The following is a 27143-nucleotide window of genomic DNA, read 5'->3' as shown; positions in this document are numbered from 1 at the left end:
TGAATAATGTAAGAACTGTGTGTTCAGCTAAGTCACTGTGGGCGAGGTCACCAGTTCTTGGGTCACAAAGCTCACTTAACTGAATCCTACACAATGGCATGGCCTCCAGCAGTTTCATCTGCTCCTTTGTTGAGCCCCTGATATCAGCGGAGATTATTAACCTTATACGCCTCAAGTTTGTTTAGTGCCATTACTTTCCCAAGCACGATTCACTCCTAACCGGAATTACGCTTGGCACATTTTAAAAATGGGAGCACTGCTAAAATCTAGAATGCTCAGGTATCTCTCACTTGCCTGTGTCCGTTTTGCAGCTGCAGCTTGATCTGGCAGTCGATGTCGTCAAACCTCCTCTTGTATCAAGATCACACAGGGAGAAACACAGTCCGTGTAACCCACTTTTGCAGAGCAGTTTTTCAAAGTAACAGGCTGTGGTGGATCCCATCTATGCCATCATTAAACACTTTAAAAAGAAACAAATAACAATTGGTGACCTGCAATTTCTGTGGCAGATGGAAGCTCTTTATAAGCACCTGCTCCAATTTGTCTACTCCCACTCTAGCAGAGGGCTTGCCCCATTCATAGTACTACACTGCAGATTCCCCCATGTGCTTTATTTCTTTTTGGCTACTGTTTCTTTTGAATATTTTATATATTTGTCTTTAACCGTTTTTATCAATAGTTTTTATGTTTTATTTTATATTTTTATGCTGTGGTCTAAACCACTGAGCCTAGGGCTTGCCGATCGGAAGGTCGGTGGTTCGAATCCCCGTGACGGGATGAACTCCCGTTGTTCAGTCCCAGCTCCTGCCAACCTAGCAGTTTGAAAGCATGGCAAAGTGCAAGTAGATAAATAGGTACTATTCTGGCAGGAAGGTAAACGGTGTTTCCGTGCGTTGCTCTGGTTTCGCCAGAAGCGGCTTAGTCATGCTGGCCACATGACCTAGAAAAACTGTCTGCGGACAAACGCCGGCTCCCTCAGCCAACAAAGAGAGATGAGCACCCCAACCCCAGTGTCGTTCGCGACTGGACTTATCTGTCAAGGGTCCTTTACCTAAGCCCCTCAGATGTTTTGTTAACAGTCACATATAAATGTTGTTAAATAAATACACAAGGAAGCCTCCTTGTGGTAATAAAAGTGCCAGAGCACTTGCAAAGCTAAGCAGGGTCCAGCATGGTTTCAAATTTGATGGGGGACCACGTGTTGAGATTCCTGCATTGCAGGGGGTTGGACTAGATGATACTCAGGGTCCCTTCCAACTCTACAATTCTATGATAGAGATGTAGAACACATGGTTCTCATTTCTCCAATGTATTTACTGTGCTTCAGAAATAGCACAGCTGACAGGAAGTTCCACAACATCAGTCAAGATAGCCACGCCAAGTCTCACCTTGAGTTTAAACAACACAGTGCAGCCTCTATCTGTTTTTGGACCTCAACCCCCAATCCAGGAATGGGGAAACCTGTGTGGCCCTCCAGATGTTGTTCAACTCCAGCAAGCATGGTCAGTGGTCAGGGATGACGGAAAGTTGAAGTCCGGCAGAGAAAGCACCCAAAGTCAACGACCATGAATTAGAATTTAGTGTGAACATCATATCCCACACTTTATTTTGTGTGGATCCCCGGATCAGACTTAAAATGTGTGCCATTAAGGATTCAGAAAGATGCTCTGAAATATGAGGGTCTTGAACTGTAACCCCCACAGACTTTGAGCGGGATATTAGGAGGGGGGACGGACCCAGGCTCCTGCCCTCTTGGACAGTTAATACAATTTTGATGCCTGTAGCTGAAAATCCACATCTTCCCCACTAATTAAGATAGATTTTACCCCATCTGGACATTCCCTTGCTCAAGCTTTATTGAAATGAGGTGTTGTTGTGAGGTGTATATATCCTGTTCAAAACGACACGAAGACTCGGCTTCCTGAGGTGACTGGGCCACCACCACCACCTCCCCAATTCATATAGATGTCTGTGCGCAGAGAGATGCGGGAGGAAGGGAGAGGAAGAACAGCAGCGCTTGGCTCTCCTCCTGTTGGCTTCACTTCGCTCACACACCTTGGTTTATTTAATACTTAGCTTTCCAGAGTGCTTCCAAGTGTTCAGAGCACTTCACGTACCCTGGACTAGATCCAGAGAGGCCCTAGCAAGAGTCAAGGTGCTTCTGCCTGCCTGGGGAGGGGTAACGTGACCTGCTATTTCCATTTGCGGCTCCCTCGCATCACCTCTCACATCATTCCCCTGAGTCCCTTGGGGCAGCACAGGGAGCTGTAGAATGGAGGAGGGAGCTGGGTAAAGTCCCATTCTGCAAGTGGAGTTATGCTCACCGTTTGCTGGATCAAAGCCGTCTCCTTGCTGCAATCCTTACAACAGTTTTGGAAGGAAGGTGGGCGTTATTGTCAGCACATTGCGCAAGGAAAGATGTGGCTAAGTGGGGCTTGCATAAGGCATCCTGGTGAATTCAGGGCAAAGGTGAGGCTCAAATGGGGGACTTGATCCATAACTGAGTCACTCCCCTTCCCCGCCACACACAATTCTACACCAGCTCAGTATTTAGATATTATTTGTTTATTTGCTGCCTTTGTAGGTGCCCTTCCAGGCAAAGAAGTTTACAATAACAACGTACAATTCAAGTCTTAAAAAATAAATCTAAGTTCCAATATGCAAAAAGTCTAACCAAACAGCAGAAAGCCTAAGCCAATCAAATGGAACGACAGCATAAGCCAAGTAACAAAGCTTTGAAAATCTAATTGCTGAGGGAACGGTGAAAGAGGGGAGAGTGTGTGTCCGCTGAATCACCAGTGGAACAGAGCTTTATGGAACAGAAAAAGACTAAAGCCACAATTTATGGTACCCAGAAAAAAGGACTTGGTTGGCAGATCTTAAGGCCTGCTGAGGCTCATACAAGATAAGATGCTTCCTGAAATAGGCAAGACTGGGCTTTAAAGATGAAGGCCAAAATCATAGAATCATAGAGTTGGAAGAGACCACAAGGGCCATCGAGTCCAACCCCCTGCCAAGCAGGAAACACCATCAGAGCACTCCTGACATATGGTTGTCAAGCCTCTGCTTAAAGACCTCCAAAGTAGGAGACTCCACCACACTCCTTGGCAGCAAATTCCACTGTCGAACAGCTCTTACTGTCAGGAAGTTCTTCCTAAAGTTTAGGTGGAATCTTCTTTCTTGTAGTTTGGATCCATTGCTCCGTGTCCGCTTCTCCTGAGCAGCAGAAAACAACCTTTCTCCCTCCTCTATGTGACATCCTTTTATATATTTGAACATGGCTATCATATCACCCCTTAACCTCCTCTTCTCCAGGCTAAACATGCCCAGCTCACTTAGCCGTTTCTCATAAGGCATCGTTTCCAGGCCTTTGACCATTTTGGTTGCCCTCCTCTGGACACGTTCCAGTTTGTCAGTGTCCTTCTTGAACTGTGGTGCCCAGAACTGGACACAGTACTCCAGGTGAGGTCTGACCAGAGCAGAATACAGTGGCACTATTACTTCCCTTGATCTAGATGCTATACTCCTATTGATGCAGCCCAGAATTGCATTGGCTTTTATAGCTGCCGCGTCACAGTTGGCTCATGTCAAGTTTGTGGTCAACCAAGACTCCTAGATCCTTTTCACATGTACTGCTCTCAAGCCAGGTGTCACCCATCTTGTATTTGTGCCTCTCATTTTTTTTTGCCCAAGTGCAATACTTTACATTTCTCCCTGTTAAAATTCATCTTGTTTGTTTTTGCCCAGTTCTCTAATCTGTCAAGGTCGTTTTGAAGTGTGATCCTGTCCTCTGGGGTGTTAGCCACCCCTCCCAGTTTGGTGTCATCTGCAAATTTGATCAGGATGCCCTTGGGTCCATCATCCAAGTCGTTGATAAAGATGTTGAATAAGACCGGGCCCAAGACAGAACCCTGTGGCACCCCACTAGTCACTCTTCTCCAGGATGAAGAGGAACCATTGATGAGCACCCTTTGGGTTCGGTCAGTCAGCCAGTTACAAATCCACTGAGTGGTAGCATAGTCAAGACCGCATTTTACCAGCTTCTTTACAAGAATATCATGGGGCACATTGTCAAATGCCTTGCTGAAATCAAGGTAGGCTACATCCACTGTGTTCCCTTCATCTACCAGGCTTGTAATTCTCTCAAAAAACGAGATCAGGTTAGTCTGACACGACTTATTTTTCAGAAATCCATGCTGACTATTGGTGATCACAGCATTCCTTTCTTGGTGCTCACAGACTGTTTGCTTAATGATCTGCTCCAGAATCTTCCCTGGTATTGATGTCAGACTGACTGGGCGGTAACTATTTGGGTCCTCTCTTTCCCCCTTTTTGAAAATAGGGACAACATTTGCCCTCCTCCAGTCTGCTGGGACTTTGCCTGTTCTCCAGGAATTCTCAAAGATGACTGCCAGTGGTTCTGAGATCACATCTGCCAGTTCTTTTAATACTCTTGGATGCAGTTCATCTGGCCCTGGAGACTTGAATACATCTAAACTAGCCAAGTATTCTTGTACTATCTCCTTAGTTATTCTGGGCTGTGTTTCCTCTGCTGAATCATTTGCTCCAAATTCTTCAAGTCGAGCATTGTTTTCTTTATTGGAGAAGACTGAGGCAAAGAAGGCATTGAGGAGTTCAGCCCTTTCTGTGTCCCCTGTTTGCATTTCACCATCTTCTCCTCTGAGTGACCCCACTGTTTCTTTGTTCTTCCTTTTGCTACGAACATACCCATAAAAGCCTTTTTTGTTGCTTTTAACCTCTCTAGCAAGCCTGAGTTCATTCTGTGCTTTAGCTTTTCTGACTTTGTGTCTACATGTGCTGGCTATTTGTTTGAATTCCTCTTTGGTGGTTTCCCCCCTTTTCCATTTTTTGTACACATCCTTTTTTAATCTTAATTCAGTTAAAAGTTCTTTAGATAGCCACCCCGGCTTCTTTAGACAGCTTCCATGTTTCCATCTCATTGATATTGCCTGAAGTTGTGCTTTTACTATCTCCCTCTTAACAAACTCCCAGCCATCATGAACTCCCTTTCCTTTTAGTATTACTGTCCATGGGATCTCACCCAGCACTTCCCTAAGTTTTATGAAGTCGGCTTTCTTAAAGTCAAGAAATTGAGTCCTAGTATGCTTGGCTGCTCCTTTCCGCTGTATAGTAAACTTCAGAAGAGCATGATCACTCGCGCCTTATGATCCTTCCACTTCTACCCCACTAACCAGGTCATCAACATTGGTTAGGACCAGATCTAAAATGGCTGTTCCTCTTGTTGCTTCTCCCACTTTCTGGACAATGAAGTTGTCTGCAAGGCCAGTGAGGAATCTGTTTGACCTTATGCTCTTGGCTGAGTTTGACATCCAACAAATATCCGGGTAATTGAAGTCTCCCATTACTACTATCTCCCTTCCTTTTGCATGCTTGGCCATCTGTTCCAGGAAGGCATCATCTATGTCCTCCATTTGGCTTGGGGATCTATAGTAAACTCCCACAATGAGGTCACTGTTATTCTTCTCTCCCTTAATTTTGACCCAAATGCTCTCACTTTGGCTTTGAGGTTCTAAATCTTGGATCTCTTCACAGGTATACACATCCCTGACATATAACGCCACTCCTCCTCCTTTCTTGTCTGGTCTGTTTCTCTGAAATAGATTGTATCCCTCCATTATTACATTCCAATCGTGGGACTTATCCCACCAGGTTTCAGTGATGCCTATTATGTCATATTTAGTTTGCTGTACCAAGAGCTCAAGCTCATCTTGTTTATTTCCCATGCTTTGCACATTAGTGTACAGACATTGAAGTCCATTAATCATTCCCCGTGTCTCTTATTTAAGGATTTTTTCCTCCCACCACTGGGTCTGCATGCTGTTTGCTCCATTTGGTCTATGACATTTGGATGATCATCTTCATCAATTGATAGACTCCTACCTTCAGGAGCACTGTCTCCCTCCCCCACATTAGTCAGTTTAAAGCCCTCCTGATGAGGTTTCTGAGATTTTTGGCAAAAACATTCCTCCCAACCGTTGTGAGGTGCAGCCCATCACTTGCCAGAAGTCCATCTTCAAGAAACTGCAGTCCATGATCTAAGAATCCAAACCGTTCCTGTTTACACCATTTGCGAAGCCAGCTATTCACTTCCACTATTTTTCCCTCTCTCCCTGGGCCACGTCATTCAACTGGGAGGACAGATGAGATGACAATTTGTGCATTTAATTGCTTCAATTTCCTGCCCAGAGCCTCGTAGTCTCTTTTGATCTTCTGGAGGCTATTGCTTGCAGTGTCATTGGTTCCCACATGAACCAAGAGGAAGGGGTATTTGTCAGTGGGTTTTATGATTCCTTGCAGTCGTTCAGTTACATCTTGGATCTTAGCCCCGGGGAGACAGCACACTTCCCGAGACATCTTGTCAGGCCCACAGATCACTGCTTCTGTTCCCCTCAGTAAGGGAATCCCCTATCACCACTACATGCCTCCTCTTAGGTTTGGTCGGGGTTCTTCCATGAGCTGTCCGTTCCAAGGTCGCCTGCACATTCCCTGAGGACTGACTTTGCTGCTTGTCTTCATATACCTGATCGACTGTAATGAGGGAGAGATCCTCAAATGGAGTCTGCTCTTTGTCTTCCATGCTAGGGGAGAGGACCTCAAAGCGATTGTGTATTTCTAAACAATCAGAGCGAACCCTGGGCTTCCTACTTCTTTGAGTCACGTTTCTCCATATATCTGGCTCCTGTGTTGGTGAACTAACCTCCTTCTCCGGGGAGTCGCCTGTCTCCTCTTTGGTGGAGACCTTGAATTGAACCTTGAATTGAACGCAGGAAGAGCCTGGCAGCCAATAAAGATGTTTCAAAATGGTGGTTATGTGTTTACAATGCCTTCAGCCCTTCAGCAGACAGGTTCTGAACCAGCTGAAGCTTCTGAACTGTCTTCAAGAGCAGTCACAGCAGAAACTCTAAGCCATGAAAGTCATCAATACAAGAATGAAGAAGGAGGAGGAGGAGGAGGAGTTTGGATTTGATATCCCACTTTATCACTACCCTAAGGAGTCTGAAAGCGGCTAACAATCTCCGGAAGACACATGATCTACCCACTCTGGAAGAATGGCAGATGAAGGTGATAGACTACATGGGACTGGCTGAAATGACTGGCAGAATCCGAGACCAGAGGAAAGAGACGGCGGAAGAAGATTGGAAGAAATTTAAAATCTATCTTAAGAGATATTGTAAAATTAATGAGTGTTAATATGCTATGATCATAGAAAGTAAGTGGACTACAGCTATAAAGATTAAGTTAAAAGAAAAGAAAAGAATACAACTAGATAAAATTAAGGGTGAGGATTTGCTGAATTAAATTTGAAATTGGAATGCAGAAAGGGGAGGTATGAGGAGGTTGGTGAAGTAAGTTTTAAGAAAATAAGGTTTTGAAATTATACTTGTTTGTTTTTGTGTTTGTTTGTAGTGAGTATGTTTATATAATTTGTGAAAATTCAATAAATATTATTATATATATATAAAAGCGGCTAACAATCTCCTTTTCCCTTCCTCCCCCACAACAAACACTCTGTGAGGTGAGTGAGGCTGAGAGACTTCAGAGAAGTATGACTAGCCCAAGGTCACCCAGCAGCTGCATGTGGAGGAGTGGGAAATCAAACCCGGTTCAGCAGATTATGAGTCCACCGCTCTTAACCACTACACCACTCTTGCTCCCAGTGCCTCAGGGGAAGCCTTCCACGGGTTGCAGGCTACATCAGTCCCAGCATAAGCAATGGTCAGGGACAATGGAGCTGTGGTCCAACAACATCTGGAGGGCTATATCACATTGGCTGTATCAGAGCTAGAGCCTAACCTTCTAGCAACAGGAACAACTGGACTATTACCCAATGGTGATGGAAAGAACTCCAGACCACAGTGGTTACATGAGCATCTTGGAACTATGCTGAGCCCAAAAGTGCTTCCCAATTGTGAACATGATCCCTAAAGGACAAGTGCAAAGCCATGAACCCTGAATAGCTCAGTTGGTTAGAGCATGGTGCTGATAATGCCAAGGTTGCAGGTTCAATTCCCATATGGGACAGCTGCATATTCCTGCATTGCAGTGAGTTGGACTAGATGATCCTCAGGGTCCCTTCCAAATCTACGATTCTATGAAGATTATTTCCGCAACCAACCTGTTTACTGAGCCTACCACCACCATCTCTGTGTTGACTCTTGTTTGGGTTGAACTATTTATTCATCCTCTTCTGTACCCCCACTTACCAAGTACTCATTAAGGGTGGCAAAAGCACCACCTCAGCATGATGAAAAGGCGAAATAGAGCTATCATCAGCATTTTTATGCTACTGGACTCCAAATCTCTGAAGAACTTCACCCAGTAGTACAATGTAGATGTTAAAAAGCCTGGGAGATTATTCTGTCTTTTTTTGTGGTAAACCACTCTGAGATTTTCTCTACAATCAAGCAATATAATATCCTTTTCCTTTCACAATGATGTGTTGGGCATTACAATTCTCAACTTCAGGATGACTTACAAATTTTGGTTTTCTACTGTATATATATTTCACAAAATAAATAAACAGAATCCCATGGAATCCTATGGAGAGGAACAAGAGTTTCCTAGACGCAACATCCAGAATACAGTGGTACCTTGAGTTAAGTACTTAATTCATTCCGGAGGTTCATTCTTAATCTGAAACTGTTCTTAACCTGAAGCACCACTTTAGCTAAGGGGGCCTCCTGCTGCTGCCGTGCCACCATCCTGAAGCAAAGTTCTTAACCTGAGGTAATATTTCTGGGTTAGCGGAGTCTGTAACCTGAAGTGTATGTAACCTGAAGCGTATGTAACCCGAGGTTCCACTGTATGTATGTCCGGAAGCCATGGAACAATCACAATACATGATCTCCAGACACTCAGCAATACTCTCTTGTTAATTCCTGAGCCCTCAACATGCACTGGCAACTCTTGAAAGTGACCAGGACCCACCCAGAAGAATTCAAGAAAAGTGCTGTGTTAATACTTTAAGAGGGCACAGAACTTCTTTGTTCCATGTGACTAACTGGACTGTTGCAGAGAAACAGAGACATAAATAAGTCTTCTTTCAAATCTTGCTCACTTCTTTCTGAAAACAGATACAGCTATCTTGCCAAGCATGTATTACTTTCAACTTTTGAAAGGTCGGCTTCAGCTCCTCCCACATTCAAGCCTATTGCAAAAAAATTGGGATATAGTTATGATTCCTGGTTCCTAGTTCCTTACTTGCATGAAAGGTCAAAACACAGTTCAGCCAGAAAACATTAAAAAGTTTGGAAGTTTATATGTACAGGAAGCAACTTCAGCAATGTACAGGGTTTTACCCTCTTAGCAAAATGTTCCATACACCTGAACTCTTGTTTCCACAACACAAAATGCAGTACACTGCTAGCTACTCCTGCCATAGAGAGTATTTCTGAGCTAAGGCATCAACAATCTTCTATTATCTGATTGGGTAAATTTCTACAAATAAACACCCACATTTTTGCAAGATGATACGTGGGTTAGGAACCTGTAGGTGGAGAAATGATTGAAACTTGGACAAAGACTCAGCTGTGTCTTTATTTCCCCCCCCCCCCTCCAGCTTTTTACTTTACAGTTTGAGGGCACAACACATATTCACTACAGTACCATAAATTACACCTCCATTTAGGATTATTAGAGCAACATTGGACACTGATGAATGTAAGATACATTCAATTTTATTCAGGTATCAGGAAATAAACTGTGCTCTGCAAGTCACAACACACAATTTCTTTGGCTCATCATTGCTCAGTCAATGGAAGAAACTATAGGTTTCTTGGGGGGGGAGGTGCCTCCCTCTGCTTACACTGTGTGACAATAATCATGGAAACTTTCCTTGGGAATGACAACTAATATGTTGAGCTATCCTTATTCATCATTGCAACGACCTTTGAAATGTCCTGAACCTCTCCCAGGACTGGGCTCAAAATTGGGGCAATTTGGAGCTCAAAATGTGCTGCTTGTATGCAAATGTTTACTCAAACGTTTTAAAGTTAAAACTGTGTGCTCGTATCTCCCTTCCCTGACCCCCTTCCCTTCATCTTTAAGCAGTTCTCCCTGCTGAAAAGTTTCCTGCGTCTTCCCTTTCTTTAGGCTCAATAAACTTTCCAAGTGTTGCCCACATTTTCCTGTCTGCGTCTGCTGCTCTCCATTTTGGTTTTCCCCGCTTCCACCATGGCTGCTCTCTTTCCCTTCTTGACATCCCTCTTCTTCTTTTTGTCTGCCTCTGTTCATCTTTCTCACAGCTCTCCTCTGTGCTCCTTGCTGCTGTCTCTCGCTTTCCCCGTCTCCTTGGTTTCTTTTCAGTCACCTTCGCTGGAATGTTGGCAGCAATGTTTCTCTCCCCCAGCCCACCCCACCCTCCCATGCCTGAAAACAAAGAAACTAAATAAATTAAATATCTCAAAAAGCCTGTTGGCTGGCGAATTCTGCTTCTGAAGGCTCTGCATTCTGAAAGTCTTTCTTCTCCCTGTAGTCAGTGAATAGTTATGCTCTCTAGCCACCCCACCCCTCCAGACCTTGTGAGTGATGGATTACACTGCAGTAAAGGCTTGGAGCACTGCAGAAAGAAAAGGCTGGAGAGGGGAGGAGCAGAAGAAAAGGCTGTCAGCATCAGGGTGGGAAGGAGAGGGATGAATGTGTGTGTGTGTGTGTGTGTGTGCGTGCATGGGCGCATGTGTGCAGACAGCGCCATTCTATCTTTGGCTGGGTAGATGGAACTGGGCTTTGAGACAGGGAGCCAAAAGACAAGCTCTTGCCACTGACTGCTGTATCTAAAGCAAAGGTGCAACGAACAGAAGCACACAGGAAGAAAAGAACAGCAGAAAGAGCACTTTTGCCAGAGAGGCACATCAGAACATAGGATACGGCTTGGAATGCAGAACTACTGTGTTTCCTTTGTGGTATGACCCATGCTCCACAACTGCACGCTTCTTTGCACCAGCCAATGCAAAACAGCCTGTGCTGGGGATGCGAAAATGTGCAAAGAGTTGAGATGTGTGCAATAAGGAAATGTGACAATATGACCTTTAGGTCAGAACTGGCAATGCTGGCTGAGTGGGGTGCAGCTTTAAATGCTCCAGGAATGGTGCAGTGGGAAGGTCTAATGGTACGGGGAACACTGTGTGAGTAAGGGGGTTATCCGAGCCAGAACGAGAAGATGCCATCCCTAACCGGCTAGTTCCAAGACATGCAGTGAAACGTTTGGAATTAGGTGGCTCATAACATGTGCATCAAAGCAAAGTGAAAAGCATGGTGCATTTTGGAATATTAAGTTATTTCACCCTGAAAAAAATAGATTGTTTACACAAAGGACTCTCTTCAATTCTATGTCCCATGCTTCATTTTATCTTCCCTCTCTCCCTCTATTTCTGCTCTGAATTCCATTTATTCTTCTTCCCCCTCATCTTGATTCCTTTTTGCCTCTTTTAAAAGCTGTCACTTCCTTTCCTTTCCTTTCCTTCCATGCTTCTTCCTATTCCATCATCATTTGGAATCTTCTCTCTCTCTCTCTCTCTCTCTCTCTCTCTCTCCCCCCCCCCCCATTGTCTCCTCCAGTCCCTCGTTTGTTTCACCTATGCTGTTTCTCCATTCTCACATTTAGTGCAGGAAAACCAAGTGCATTCTAAGCAATCTTTCATTGTGATCAGTTCTGATTCAGGCAGGCAATAGTAACGAGGACTTGTAACTGACTGTGGCAGCCTTTTTTCTCATTCTCAGATAGGGTACTTCCCAAAAGGAGGAAGCAAGCAATGCGGATGGGAGGAAAGAAAGTGGAGGAGGGGAAAGGGAGTGTTTGCTGTTTGTGCAATCAGCTTTCAGGAAGAGTCCCCACCCTGCAACTGCTACCAGCGACTCCCTCACTATCTCCTCCTCCCCTGCTGCTACTGAAGCTTCCCTTGCAAGCTTGGCTTAGGTTCCCTTCCCGCCATTCCCTTCTTTCCCCATCTGCATCCTTCCTCCTAGCTTCACAATGTATCAGAGGCAGCTGCCATCTACACACTGACCTACTTCTCCCTTCAAAGCATCTCCTCCTCCTCCTCCTCTGCTTCCAGCAATTGCAGTGTCTGAAATAGAAAGAAGGTGGGGAGAGAGCAATTATTGGTTCATATCCTCAGTAAGCACAACATTCACCATTTATGTAAGGCTACCCCACAGAGGAAATGGGTTATCGAGAGAGACCTTCCCCCATATTGCTTTTGAACATATGTGGTTATATTTACAGCCAGTACAGAACTATATGGTTAAAGGATGAAGCTGGAGGAAAAATTGAGGGAAAGGATAACTTTCCCACAATGAGACCAATCACTTCAACACTTTTACTGTTTCAAAACACAGGCACACAGGGTTTTGTAAGAACAAGGATATAAATAGAGGCTTTTAAAATTGGTTAATAAAGGCATACAGATTGCAGGGCAAATGGTGAAGCATTCTTGAAAGGCACACATTTTTCATGCCAACACGGGACACTCAAGTGAAAATTCAGATCTGGCCAGCTCTGCTATTTGCTGAAGGATGTCTGGCAATCTGGCAGGAGTGAGATTTAAGAAAGGATGGAATGCAGGAAGAGTAGAGTGAATTAGCCACAGATAGAAAGAGGAAGAAAGAAAAAGAACAGCACAGCGGCTCTACACTTCATGCAACAAACATAATTTCTGCAGACACACAGTTTCACAGGTCTTTTACACAGACAGCATATACAGCATAGTTAACATTTCATGCTATAGTAGATAGCAAAACTGCATTTTTAAAAAGACGCTAATGCTTGGGCTGAGTCGTAGCTATGCAAGGGGAGGGGCTAGCCAGGTTTTTTGCCCTGTGACATCTCCAGAGGGGCACCACTGAGGCTCTCAAGCTGTGTGGGTGTGTATGCAAATGTGCATGGGGGGCTGCCAAACTGGGTCTTTGAGCTGGGTGATATAACACTTAGTTTTGCCCCTGGCTTGGGAGCCCCATTCCAATCTCAAGATCTTGGCATGTGTACATAGATGTTTAAAAATGCAGGTATACTGCACACACTTGGTTTTTGCTGCAAGGAATACCTGCAGCAATTATGTCTGACACGTGGAGTCCAGAACCACAAAGGAGAACAAAAGTGGGGAGAACAGTCAAGACCAAAAAGAGGAAGATGGGATAATTACCAATGCATTCCTTCCACCTTGTTACTACAACACCTGGAAAATACATTTTCTTGCATTAAGACACACACAGTTCCAAACAAAGAAGTGCAGTTTTGGCCTCAGACTGGTACAGGGTAAAAGGCTTAAGCTTTATTTTCCCATGATATTCTGTCTCCTGTTTGATATGGCACACATAAACAGAAACAACACCAATGGCTTTCCTGCCCTTCCCTATTTTTCTCTCTTCCCTGGGTCTTCTCCTCAGGATGTGAGATGAGGTTTTACATTTCACACTTGGTCCCAATGAGGCTATTGGTCAGACTTCACTTCTCCTAAACCAATCAGCCCTTGAAAGCTATGGACAAACTTCAGGGGAGCATCTTCTGATATTTGTAGATGCCATTCTTGGATTGTTCCCATTTGTTCTCCACTAGTGGATACTATCTAATCTTAAATGTTGATCAAATGACTTCAGAACAAAAGTGTACCTCCGTGTTTTGTTTGGGGAGACAGGCTGAAATACACCCATTTTTAATGAATGAATGAATGAATGAATGAATCTTTTGCTCTGTTAGCATTCCTTGGTTCTACAAAGTGCTTTCCAGCCTGGATCTCACTCATCTAACAATTCTATGAAGGAAGCCATCAATAGCCCCATTTTGCAGTGGGAGTGACATACACAACCGTTTCAATTGTGGCCAAGCAGTAACCACCACATAATGGAGCAGAGAACTATTAACACTGCCTTATAAAGTGATAGGTGAGGACTAGATGACCCTTGTGGTCCCTTCCAGTTCTATGGCTCTTCAGTTCTAGGTTTCTATGAATATGGCGGGAAACGGGGGGCACTGTGGGTTAAACCACAGAGCCTAGGACTTGCTAATCAGAAGGTTGGTGGGTCGAATCCCCGCGACGGAGTGAGCTCCCGTTGCTTGGTCCCTGCTCCTGCCAACCTAGCAGTTCGAAAGCACGTCAAAGTGCAAGTAGATAAATAGGTACTGCTCTGGCAGGAAGGTAAACAGTGTTTCCGTGCGCTGCTCTGGTTCGCCAGAAGCGGCTTAGTCATGCTGGCCACATGACCTGGAAAAACTGTCTGCAGACAAACGCCAGCTCCCTCGACCAATAAAGCGAGATGAGCGCCGCAACCCGAGAGTCAGTCACGACTGGACCTAATGGCAGGTGGTGCTTCCCTCCCATCACTCCACCTCCATCCTCAGGCAAAGCTTTGCACACCAACTTAAAGGCGGCAGCCTCAGGAGGCATAATGGAAGGGTCAGTAAAAGAGATGAGGCGGCAACACTGCTCCAGTCCTCCCAGCTCCCTTATGGAGATTCTGCTGCGTGCCGGACCTTGGTGGTTCACACGAGTGAATGTCAGAGTAGGACCTGGGAGAAAACAGAATTCAAATCCTCCCCAGCCAGCCATGAAGCTCCCTGGGTGAGCTTGGCTCAGTCACTGTCTCAGCCAGCCTAGCCTACCCCTCACATGGCTTTTGTGGGGATAAAATGGGGAGATGGAGAACCCTGCCTGCCACCTTGAGCTCCTTGCTAGATTATAAATGTGACAATTAAAATTTTAATTAATTAATCTGGGAGAGCAAGCTCCGCTGAGATTTACTTTGATGTGTAGAGAATAAACGTAATCGCTTTTTGGATTTTCTTCACTTCCCCTTGGTTCAATCCCGCATGCAGCGGCGGCGGCGGCGGCGGCGGCAGCATCCTTTGGATAGGAAGGGACGGCCCCGGGGAAGGAGAAGCGTGCAGGCGCGTTCCTGTCCTTCTGAGGAGGTGGAGTCGCGGCCGCCGCCGCCCCTTTGCTGCTGCTGCTGCTGCTTTCTGCTTCTGCCGAGGCCGGTTCTAGCCGGCTTGCACCAGAAGATGGCAAGGCGGCGCCGCAAAGCTGCAAAAGTCGCTGCCTGTGCTCCTCCAGCTGGCGCGCGAGGAAGGCAGGAAAGGGGAGGAGGCGGCGGCGCCGCGCAAGCGGCTGCAGGCCCCGCGAACGCGCGCGCCACGTCCCCCACCCACCTCCCTGGGAATGCAGAGCGCTCCTACTCCCTCCTCTTCCCACTGATCGCTCCAGGGAAGAGGTCTTGCTGCGTTCTTGGACTCCTCGGCGGCCTGGCGCAAGGGAAGCATATTGCCAGCCAACGCCCAGGTTTCCCAGGCTGGGCCTGGGTGCAGTCTTGGAAGAAGGCGCTCCGCTCGTCTTCCAGCCCCAGAAAGGCAGGGGACGCGCTTCTCACGCGCTTGGCTGAAATACGCAAGCAGGCAGAGCCATGCACAAACACACACGCGCGCGGAAATGGGGAGGGAAGCTGCAGCCTCGTAAGAGGCGAATGTGCTGCTGCAGGACATCTTCTTAGTAAGCAGGCAACAGACTCCGTGTGCCACGTGCATGAAGCCGCTGCAAAGAACGGCGCTGCGGTGCGCTCCCCACGTCTGGTTTTCTGATCTGGCATCCGTTCAGGGCTAGTGTGCGCGTACTTTCCCTTTGCGCCATGTCCTCTGGAAATCGATACTGGGAAGACTAGCTCTCCAAAGGCCCTTGAATAAATGATCAGGGTCCGGCTTGCTGCTAAGGCAGGCAGGATACCAGGATCCTCGTCGGTGACACTAAAACAGCCCACTGCTCTTTAGGTAGCCGAGTGCTGTACCGTTTTCTATCTGCTACAGTTTTTGCCTCCTTGGGATCAGCAGGAGCTGTGCAAGAGTGCTGGCACAATGGTGCGGTTCTTAGTCGCTTCAGAAGCGGCATTGGACAGGAGAACCTCTGAGTGGGAATTATTCCATGGAGTAGAGTTTGCCTTAATGGTGCCTAAAGTCTGCCATCTGAGAGGGATGTTTCTTGGCAGGGCTGCCCTTGCAAGGTCTTGGATGTAACTGATAGGCACTGGGCTGGATAATGCAGGGGTGGCTCCAAATGGGTTTGTGAATAGCAGGAATGCTACACGATGTTTGCAGACCCAAATATGTCAGTATTCTTTCCCAACTCATCTCTGCCACAGTTGCACCTCACTTTCCCCCATTTTCTCTCCAAAGCTCATTTTATTTATAATCAAATGAAAATGTAGGCAGATTATGTGATCATACAGTAGTCCCCCAGCAAAAATCCAGATAATTTCCACAGATCTGCATTGCCTCCTTGCACTTTTTAAAGGTATGTTCTGATCTCAGAAACCATTGACCTATTGTACACTATAATTGTACAGCTATTAATCACACTTGGCAATACTACATGAATGCTTTTCTTTGGACAAAGGAACATAATATAAAGGCCCAATCCTATACTTCAGCTACATGGGTTGGGGAGCTATTGGATATGGTGGCTGCCTCCCTACACTGGCAACATGTGAGACATGCCACCATCATGTGAGAGCCACTAATAGGACTGCACAGATATACTGGGGTATGTTGCTCTGGTATAACAGTCAAAATGCAGATGAGATATGGGCGAGACAGGGAAGAAACAGGCTCTCATCAAATCCTATATGCCAGTTTGCTGCTGCAATTGTGTCTCATGTCTCTCCTGCCTTGCCATATGTCAATACTATATTGTCCCCAACAGCTTCATTTAGATGTTAAAGCCTTGGGGAAAAGACTCTATTCTATGGCACCCTGCAATATAACTGTCAGGGGACAGTGGAACAATTATCCAATGTTACCTACCCCCAGGCCGGTGCAAAGGGGGGCGGGCAGCCAGGTACACTTGACTCAGCAATCACAGAAGTAGGCCTGCCACTATAATGCTCCCTTCTAGCAATGTCACCCAAACATATCCTGGTCAGTCCCAATCACTCACACGCTCACCAACCTTCCCGCTGGAAGAATCACACCAGTGTTCATGCATCCCTTATACTCACACAAACTACCCTCATGCATCCACATGTACAGTCATCACACTAGCTATCATGGGGGGAAATGACTTGCTGATAAACACCATACAATATTCTAGCTATAAGGATAACATATAATACTCAGAGTTCTAGCACTCATCCCTTCCCTACTTCATCAGGAGTCACAAACAATCCTCCCTGTCTCTCATTCATAGCATCTGCCACAAATTGGTAGATAATTACTGGCAATTGGGCTTAATCAAATGCAGCTACTTAGACCAGATTGGTGCCCCCCAGATGTTTTGGACTACAATTCCCATCAGCCCCAGCCAGCAGGGCTGTGCAAGCTGTGAAATAAAGGGCTGAGCTTTCGAGAAAAGTGACTGTCTTTCAGATGTTGATGAAAGTCGGGGCATGTTTTTAAAGGGGGATGCCACAACGATGTTATTTATTTATTTTGATGATTTTGAAGATACCTATGCCTCTATTCAAAAAAAGCTTCCCCAAGATGGCACATAGTCATTATAAAATATATTAAAATAACATAATTGTCTTAAGTTGTAAAACAGAGAGCAGTATAAAATGCTTCACACCAGGAGAAAAGACACATTATTTAAATCTGTTGATTTAAATACACCATTAATGAATACAGCAGTAGGAAATATGTCTGACAGGGAAGTTCTTACTTGAGTTCAATGGGAAAGGGATAGAATACATGTATCTGCAATATACATTTAGAAAGCATTCATTTGCCTAAAAGATGGATAGAGACAACTGTTCGCTTTTTTAACAGTTAAAAGAAGGCTTCAGAATCAATACACGCTATGCCTAGTGACCCTAGGATGATGTCTGTATCTGCATTCCAACATTTTTTGATAATGTGGAACAGTGATGAAATTGCTTTTCTCCACCCCCTGAAAGTCAGCCAAGAATGTCAGCTGCCTGTAGGCCCATCCATATTCTCACATGACTAAAGACATTTATTCAGACAAGAGACTTTGCATTATGCTTTTGAAATTTCTTTGTCAATCCTTGAATCACAGTTCAGTATGAAATAGTACTGAACGATTCAAAGAACCAATTGAGTAGTTGACACAAACACTTCTCAAGAAATCAAATGACCAGAACTTACAAGTACAAATTTCTTATATTCGAATCAAAGAGTGAGTTCAAAGTCTAAATAGTACCCTCTTTGTGTAAAGCCACCATTCAAGAAACCTAGAGTTGTATCCAACTAAGTTTTACTTAGAGTAGACCCTTTGAAATTAATAGACCTACCTTAGCCATGCTAATTCATTTCCGTTCATTCTACTCTGAATAAAACTTTGTTGAATACCACCCCAGGACTCAATTTGTATATTTTGGCAAATGCTTCATCACCCTCATGCCTGAGATGTAAAGAAAAATGAAGCATATTAAATTACTAAACAAAGAAAAGGGTGGGGAGGAACATTAACATGTCAAACACAAGCAGAAGTACCTCACAACTGCTAATGCAGGGATATGACCCTAGTCTAGAGGAAGTTGGATTCCAACTCTGCCTGCATCTTCTATGTTGTAGTTTGGAAGTAATTGTTCCAACAATAAAGATCAAGCGTCTTGGCTGCTGTTTTGCTTCTATATCCTGGCTATGGTCTTTGTTTGACTCTCCAACCTGAGCCTACGGAGCTTTTCGGCTGCAACTCCCATCAGCACCAGTTGCAATCCATCATCTGGAGAAGCTCAGTACAGTATCCTTAAAGGTTAGATCCACAGGTGAAAATCCGTCTCTGAACCCTATGTACCTACATTCTGGAAAGCAGCTGCAATCAAATGTCCTATGCTTCTGAGATATCCTTCTATTTGAGAATTTTGACAAGATGCAGGTCATTCCTCAGTCATCATCCATCCTCAAAAAACTTAGGAAAAATTTATGAGGAATGGAAGTCCCAACACCTTTAGTGATCTAGGAATTCCCCACAAGCGGTATATATGATAGCAGTTACTTTTTTTGTCTATTCTCTCCACATGGGCAGCAGGATGGCCCACACTGAAAGAAGTAATTGCACTGGCTACCAATTTTCTACTGAGGCAGGTTTAAGGTTCTGCTGATGACTTGTAAGGCTCTTTGCAGCTTGGGACCAGGCTATCTGAAAGAACACTTCCTGTCCTCTTTGGTCACACCATGTCCTGCAGATATTTATCGAATGACCACTTGGAAATGGGTTTTCTCTGTGGTGGTACCCACCTTGTAGAATGATCTCCTAGATATCCAGCAGGCATTAACAGTACTGATATTTCATTAACTAGTAAGAACATATCTGTTCACTGTTCTTTAGATACAGATTATTATTTTTTATACTCTTAACGTGCTTTAGTGGATTGTCTTCAGTTATGTTGTTGTTCGCCACCTTGGTGACTTCTTGTTTAAAAGTGGTGTATAAATTGTTTTAATAAATGAACCATCCTGAACCTTATTTTTTCCTCAGAACCTAACTCACCTTGCTCTGGGTTGGGGAAAAAGATTTTGAGAGTGCAGCCTAAGTCCTGCTGTGGAAATGTCCCTATACAGTGCACTCTTTTTTCTTCCTCATGCTTTCTCTCAGAAGGGAACCAATAAAATATTTTTTCCCTCCTTCTGACATGGTTCATAGGTGCTATTTTCAGGAAAAGGTTTCTGCCTCATCCCCATACATGCTCATGGCTCATTCAGCCATGGAGGGTATGCCTGCCATTTTGGAGGGTCACAATAAGCCCTTTTCTTCCTTTTGAATGGCATATGGACACTGTAGACTGCCAGCCTAAACTGAAAGTGGTAATGCCTGGAGTTGTTTCAACCAGAGTTCTGCAAATTGCATCAGATATAGACATTTTTCTTCCGGTTCCAGTTCCCATAGCTGAAGGGAAGGTCCAATAGCTACAGGTGCCACCACTACTCTTCCTAGTTCAGAGAAAGGTTTCAGGCTAGAGAAAGTTCTTCCCCTTATTATTTTAGGAGCAGAATCCATTCTAGGGGTATGTCCAGAAGTCAGGTTACATTTTTCTGCCTTCCCTATCTTTCTAAAGGCAATGCTAGGGGCAAAGTGCTTTTCCTATTGCTGTGTTCTGTGTTGATTGCCCCTTAGGAGAGAATGGTTCTTCCATTAACCTCCAGGCCACAGCCCTGCAAATCTAGGGAACTGCTTTCCTCTCCATTGGTTCTTTTGCTAGGGCTTCCTCAATTGATGCTAAGGGTTCCAATAATACTTTTGAAGAAGAATAGTACACAGGGGCAAATCAGATTCTTTTTGGTCTGGTATGATCTGGACACCTTTCAGTTAAATGTTTCAGAAACTCTTCCAGCACCCACCAAACCAGTTGGAATGGACCTACCTTTTCCTACTCTGTCTCGGGTTCCTTGGTTCCTTTCCTGGTGTTTGAATTTGCCATAAGAAACTAAAGAATGGGCTGAACCCTTTGGGTGGGGTAAACCATCCCTTTCTTGTTCAAGAAATTATATTGCCCAAGGATGTTTTAACAAGTGTTATGTGAAGAGGTGGTTTAGTGGCTCCCTTAACTCCTAAAGCTATTTCGCCCATTAATTTGGATGAGATAACGTGGGGCTGACACGAACCCCTTAACATGTTGTAAGAATGTATTAGAGGGATTGTGGGACCCTCCCTGTTGCCATGCTCTCCTAATATCTGTATGTTCAAATTACATCAGAAATTCTACTTGTGTACACTAGTACATGAGTAGAAGTTTTGGTGTAACTTTGAATGTGTGGTCAGAAGAATGTGAGGATGGTGTGGGGCATGGCTTTTCCATGTGGCCCCATGCCCCCTTCCCATCTTCTCTAAATACATTAAGGGGCTGTGTGAGGGATTGCAGAATATACCTTGCATAGGAGAGTTGAGGCTTTAGCCCTAGCCTTTGAGCCTCCTCGGCTTCTTCATACTTGCCAGGGCTGCCCTCATATCAGCAAATGAGATTAGCCTCACCAGCAGTCTTTTTCACAGATGCTTTCCTAGATGCTTTGCAAACAGAAACCCACTCAAACAAGAGAGAGGCTGTCTATGTGTGTGCCTCCTGAAAAAAGGGACCAGAAACCCTCTACTTTGAAACATTCCTTTCATCCCTCTTTTTTCCCCAGAATAGATGTGACAACAACAGGCCCAAATGGCATTCTTCCAAGTCAAAAGGCAGCTCCATATATTCTTAACCCTTTGGTAACAAGCCCTCTCTTCCTCATGACTACAGGGATGCCAGCCTTAACTCCTTCCTTTTAGGGGCAAACTTCAGGCCTTTACAGACACCTGGAGGACCATCAGTTCATTAAGGAGGATGTTACAAATGCTTCATAAATGCTCTTTTCTTGGATACTTCCATATTTTGTTGGATTGAGTCATTCCATCCCCTATCTGCAGCATGGAAGAACACAAGTTGAAATGTGTGCAGCAGAGGGCAACCAAGATGATGAAGGGTCTGGAAACAAAGCCTTATGAGGGAACAGAGGGAACTGGGTATGTTCAGCCCGGAGAAGAAAAGATTGAGAGGTGATATGATACCCATCTTCAAATATTTGAAGGGCTGTCACAGTAATGATGGAGCAAGCTTGTTTTTTGCTGCTCCAGAGGCTAGGATCTGAGCCAATGGCTTCACATTACAAGAAATGAGATTCCGACTAAACATTAGGAAGAACTTTCTGATGGTAATAACTGTTTGACATCAGAACAGGCTACTTCAGAAGGTGATGGACTTTCCTTCATTGGAGGTTTCTAAGTAGAGGCTGGATATCCATCTGTGAAGGATTCTTTAGTTGTGGTTCTTGCATTGCAGGAGGCTGGGCTAGATGACACTTGTGTCCCTGACCCAGCTCTACAATTGTATGATTCTGTTGCCTCCACATTCACATTCACCCTTGTCATTGCACTTTCTAGGATTCACTTGAAGGAACAACCAGTTCCAGTTTGGAGCCCTTTCCTTCAGTATCTTCTCCAGCCTCTGAAGAGTCTAAGAACCCTGACTGCTCATCCATTTTACATAGATTATTTTTATTAGTGTCCCTTCCTTCAGCCAAGGAATTGGAACATCCACCTTACCTCAGCTGAGGTGTCTCAGCATCCTAGTAAACAAAACCTGTCCAATAGATCCAGCATCCAGGATACCCTCAATACAATCCCCTCAATCCATGTCTGAACAGTGTTTCTCTCTCAGAAGAGAGGATTTTGACCCCTTTAGAATAAGTTGCCCAGTTCATCTTCAATCCCTTACCAGACTGCTAGGCAAGATGATTTCCATCATGGTTAGTCTCTTCAAAAACCTTTCTGTTACCCTTCCACGATGAGACCCTATCTTTCTTAAATCCGTCCCTAAGAGGTTCACAAGAACTAGCACTTCAATCGAGACAGGAGTTCCTGCACTGTTCCATCAGCCTAGAGACCAGTGCCAGATTTACATATAAGCTAAACAAGCTCTAGCTTAGGACCCCACTCTCTTGGGGCCCCCCAAAAAATTTAAAGGAGAAAAAAACCCTGGATGTACATTTCCAAAATATAAGACAAAAAACAAATAAAATAAAACCTACATACAGCAACAGTGTTTTGTGTTGTGTAGGCTCCTATGATGTAAGTAATGGCCCCGCCTGCTAGCCTGCTCCCTGAAATATCACATAAAAAGGGCCCCATTACCTTCAGTAGCTTAGGGCTGCATCAAACCTAAATCTGGCCCTGCTAGAGACTGTGGTAATAATTGGTGTCAATCAGTCTAGCTGAGCAATGTTTAAGGGACATGGTGACAGAAGGAGGCCTCTTGCAGCATAAACCTCTTTGAACTTTGGGTGAGTCAACTTCCATTGAAAGCCTTTCCTTCATGACACAGTTCCAGAGATACCTTTGTTCACCTGGACAGCATATGTACTAAGTCTTATGTCAACAGACAAGCAAGAATGAGTTTTCCACAACTCCTCAAAGAGGTGATCTGTTCGCTTCCTTGAGCAGAAACTTATTACTTCCCTAGTAACCCAGAATCTGAGGATAGGGCTTCTGGAAGACTTTTCAGGAGGTCTGGTTCTTATTTTCAGAACAATCAAGAGAACTGAGGATCAGAAGACACATATCATCTTTATTGCCCCCCCCCATTTGCTACAGGTTTCAGACTCTCAATCCATGACCTTTTCTGGAAATTCTGGATTGCTGCATGACATGCCTCCTCCTACATCCTCACCTACAGCTGCCTGGAGGTTGAAAGGCAGACTCTTCTAGCCCTGAGCTGCCATCCCAGAGTAATTTCCACTCTTTTAGTCTCATGCAAATCTCCCACCTGGGTACCAATAATACTTTGGTATCTACCCTCTTATACATGATTTCAAAATAAACTTAACAGAATAGAAGGGCCTTTTAAAATGCCGTGACAAGTCAGACACAGCAGCCCTTGGAGTTTCCAGGCCTTCAACTAAATTTCTTGAAAAGACAGATTTCTGTTCTTTCCAGCATAACTGCAAGTTCTGGAGGACATCCCATTTCTTCTAATACCTGCAAACTTCCTATCTGATATCTCCACCTCCAGTTCGCTGTATGCCTTCTTGGAGTCTAAATGTGGCTTTCAAAGTTCCTCCTTGTAGCTTATTTAAATCCCTTGAAGCTGCTTCCCTTAATTTACTCACCTTCAAAACAAACTCGCTACTGACCATAAACCTCAGCACACTGGGTTTTTGAGATTTGGGCCTTTTCTGTAGAGCTTGAACTATGTATTCCCAAAAAGACAAGAATTATCCCGTGTTCTTACCCTTCAAGTTAACATTAATTTGACCTATCATGGATCAGGGGATTGATCTTGCCATTCTTTAGCTCTTATCTCCCAAAGAACAAGCACCACATTTCAGGAAAGAACCCCCCTGGATGAAATGTTCAAAACAGCTTCTTGGGTCTCTGTAGACAGGCCACATATGCCACTATTTAAGGCAGTTTCCTAAAGCAGGATCCTTAACAACCTGTATATCCTGGGGCTCAGAATACATGGGGGTATTTGGATACCAAGTTCTCCCTTCCAGGGATGTACAGTGGTACCTCGGTTTTTTAACGTCTCCGTTGACAAATGTTTTGGAACTCGAACGCCGTAAACCCAGAAGTAAATGCTTCGATTTTCAAACACGCCTTGGAAGTCAAACATGCCACACAACTTTGATATTGTGTTTTCCTTATTGAGACTTTCGTTTTGAGTTTTTGAATGTTTCGGAACTCGAACGGTCTTCTGGAACAGATTACGTTCGAAAACCAAGGTATCACTGTACTACTTTATAAAAATACCAGTCAGAAGTGTCTTCCTGCCCATGTGGGGAGAAAGTATTATTTTTACCCTGATGAACATTTATTCTCATGGGTAAGACATCCTGCCCACCTCTACATTTACTCCAGTTACTATGAATCTTATATTTTCCAGATTTTGTTTGATTTTTTGGAGAGTGGGAGTTATTTTGCTCTCTCTGTTCCAATTAATATGATCTGTTGGTTTCATTTCTTCCCATTCTATGGCAGTGGTTCGTCTTTCTAGCTCTTTTTGTTGCAGATGTTTTTTCTTTAATTTGCTATGTAATTGAGTATATGGTGAGCATTTCTCACCTTACAGGAAGTGACATTTTAGCTCTGTTTTCAGTCCCAGAGGCAGGACCTAACTGAATCCGGAATGTCCTCTGCCCCTACCTGCATTCTCATCAGGTAAGAACTGCATTCCTCCACCACCCAAGACTTATCTCTACTGTTTAATGTTGTTGTAAAAGTATCGAGATTGCATATGTCAGGAGTAGGCAACCTTTTCTGACTAGTGGGGCAGATCCTAATCTCCTCACCCATGGTGGGACAAATCTGACAGGGCAGGGCGAGAGCACCTACCTGTCAGTCACCTGGTGCCATAGTGATGTCAGGTGGTGCTATATTTTGAGGCCCTTGTTGTCACAACTTCAAAGTACTGTACAATGCAGGGCAGTTTTTTAAAGGGCTTTCAAACAGCCCTGCGCTGTTCTTTGAACTTTGGGTTTTTTGGAGGTTCAAAGAGCAAGGCTGGGAAATAGAAGTAGCTTCCGGTGTCCATCAGCTGTTGAGTAGAAGCAGGCCTTACTCTAGCAAAGGAATGATCTGGAGCTCACTTTAAGCTACTGATACAGTGGTGCCTCGCAAGACGAAATTAATTCATTCCGCAAGTTTTTTCTTCTTGCGAGTTTTTCGTCTTGCGAAGCACAGTTTCCCATAGGAATGCATTGAAAATCAATCAATGCATTCCTATGGAGACCGTCCGGGGACAGAGGGGAAGCGCCGCGCGCCTTTCCCTCTGTCCCCTCTTTTGAAGCAAGGGGCGGAGGGGAGAAGATTGCTTCTCCCCGTTGCCGCCCCTTGGTTCAAAAGGGGTCCGGGGACAGAGGGGAAGGCGCACACGCGCCTTCCCCTCTGTCCCCGGAGATTGCGGGGCTGGCAACGGGGAGAAGCGATCTTCTCCCCGCCGCCCCTTGCTTCAAAAGAGGTCCGGGGTGCGGGGGCAAGCTTCGTTTTGCGAAGGAAGCCCATAGGGAAATTCGTCTTGCGAAGCAACTCGAAAATGAAAAAACCTTTTGTCTTGCGAGTTTTTCGTCTTGCGAGGCGTTCGTCTTGCGGGGCACCACTGTAGTTCCTTTTCAAAAATGTCTTTATTAAACACTGAATTTTCATACATAGTTCTTTTTGAAGCCCTGCCCTTATCCACCCCACACCTGACAACATGTGTAGAGACTGTGTGTAGGGCAGGTGGGTATAACACCCCCCAAATGGCCCAGCAAGCCACATCTTGGATGATATGGGTGCAGGTGGGTGAAGAAAGTTCCATATAAATATTAAAGATTGTGAAAATTACTTACATAAAATGAGTTTAAGTGGGAAGGTGGCTGTGAAGATGTGTGACCATGAATTCCTGGAAGTTGCTCCATAGGGTTAAGAGAACTCATGTGAGGCAATGTGCAGCAAGCTGGGGGGCAGCAGCAATATCGGGCAGCAGCCCTAAACAACAGGTGGTTTCTACACTCATCTGTAATATGGAAATAGCACTGGCTTGCTTCATAAGGTTGCTGTGTGTAGTGTGTTCATTTAGAAGAGTTCGTCTTGCCTGTCTCCTAGGGATTCACCACTAGCGTAGCATAAACCATACAAGGCACTCTGGCATCGTTAAAATAATTGATAAGTGATTTGATGACTTTTGTGGTACTTCAGTTTAAAAATCAAGAGAATTTATGTGTTTCAGTGTCCTGAGTCCATGTTTTTGTGCTGTGGTGGTGCAGGGAACACACAGCCCATGTATTTTTGTGGCTCAAACCGTGGGCAGGGATATGATCCGATGACAGTTTAGGTAGAATCCACGTGGATAGGTGGAGTGGATTGACATTTCTGCCTCATAGTGGTGCTGTGAAGCCCTGGATTTGTATCCCCCCCCCCATTTCATGATGCCTTTTGGGGAAGCCTATACAGGAAAAGAACCGTGCCAGTTCATGTATGCGTGTCCGCAGAACCCCTCGCTTTTGCACCAGGATGGCTCTGCAATTTTCACAGTTCATCTGATGGAAAGTGCAATTTAGCAGTTTTTTCGGGGGGGGGCTGCCATGTAAAAACCACGTGCTGATTCTTGGTTTTGCGCGACGGGACCGGGTGTGGCAATTTTCCTGGCTGAGGGTGTAGCTTTGCCCCCTGCAGTTTGATGGTGGAGGGCGGTGAGTGTCCCACCCCATGGAAAGATGCCGACAGTATTTTTAGGAACGTGACAGTTATTGAAATCCATATCATCTCTCTCCTTCTTTTCAGCGTTATTCCACTCTTTTTCCCCTCAGAGCCCTCGCTGAGGCGTTCGCACCTCAGGTCAAGCGCGGGCTTACGTTTGCGCGTTTTCCTTTCACTCCAGAGGCCTACAAAGCGGGCGAATACGACGAAAAAATATATATATTTGGCGGGGGGGGGGGGAATGTAGAACGGGCCACGAATTCTTGGGGTGAGTGGGGTTAAATATCTCCTCAGCTTCGCCAGGAACCATTACGCCGCGTCGGAGCCAGGAGAGGAGGAACGGCGGCGGCACTTCCCCCCGGCTGCTTCCAGCTCACTTCCCCTTGTCTCTCCCTCACACACGCAGCGCCCCCACCCCAAGTTTTTAACGATCCGAGCCACCTCAGAGGGCGCCAGTTG

At 45.0% G+C, this 27143-nt stretch overlaps 1 long non-coding RNA gene across 1 annotated transcript; it reads right to left on the bottom strand.

Moving 5' to 3' along the window:
* Positions 1-299: 299 nt before the first annotated feature.
* On the bottom strand, positions 300-27143 carry LOC309522129. The gene is made up of 3 exons (XR_014214886.1): positions 25835-27143; positions 12048-12107; positions 300-460 (listed from the first exon to the last, which is right to left on the bottom strand). It is a non-coding gene; the product is annotated as an uncharacterized lncRNA (long non-coding RNA).

The sequence above is a fragment of the Podarcis vaucheri genome (genome assembly GCF_965113315.1).
Source record: "Podarcis vaucheri genome assembly, chromosome: 17".
Classification (NCBI taxonomy): domain Eukaryota; kingdom Metazoa; phylum Chordata; class Lepidosauria; order Squamata; family Lacertidae; genus Podarcis; species Podarcis vaucheri.
This window is presented reverse-complemented; position numbering and strand designations above follow the sequence as displayed.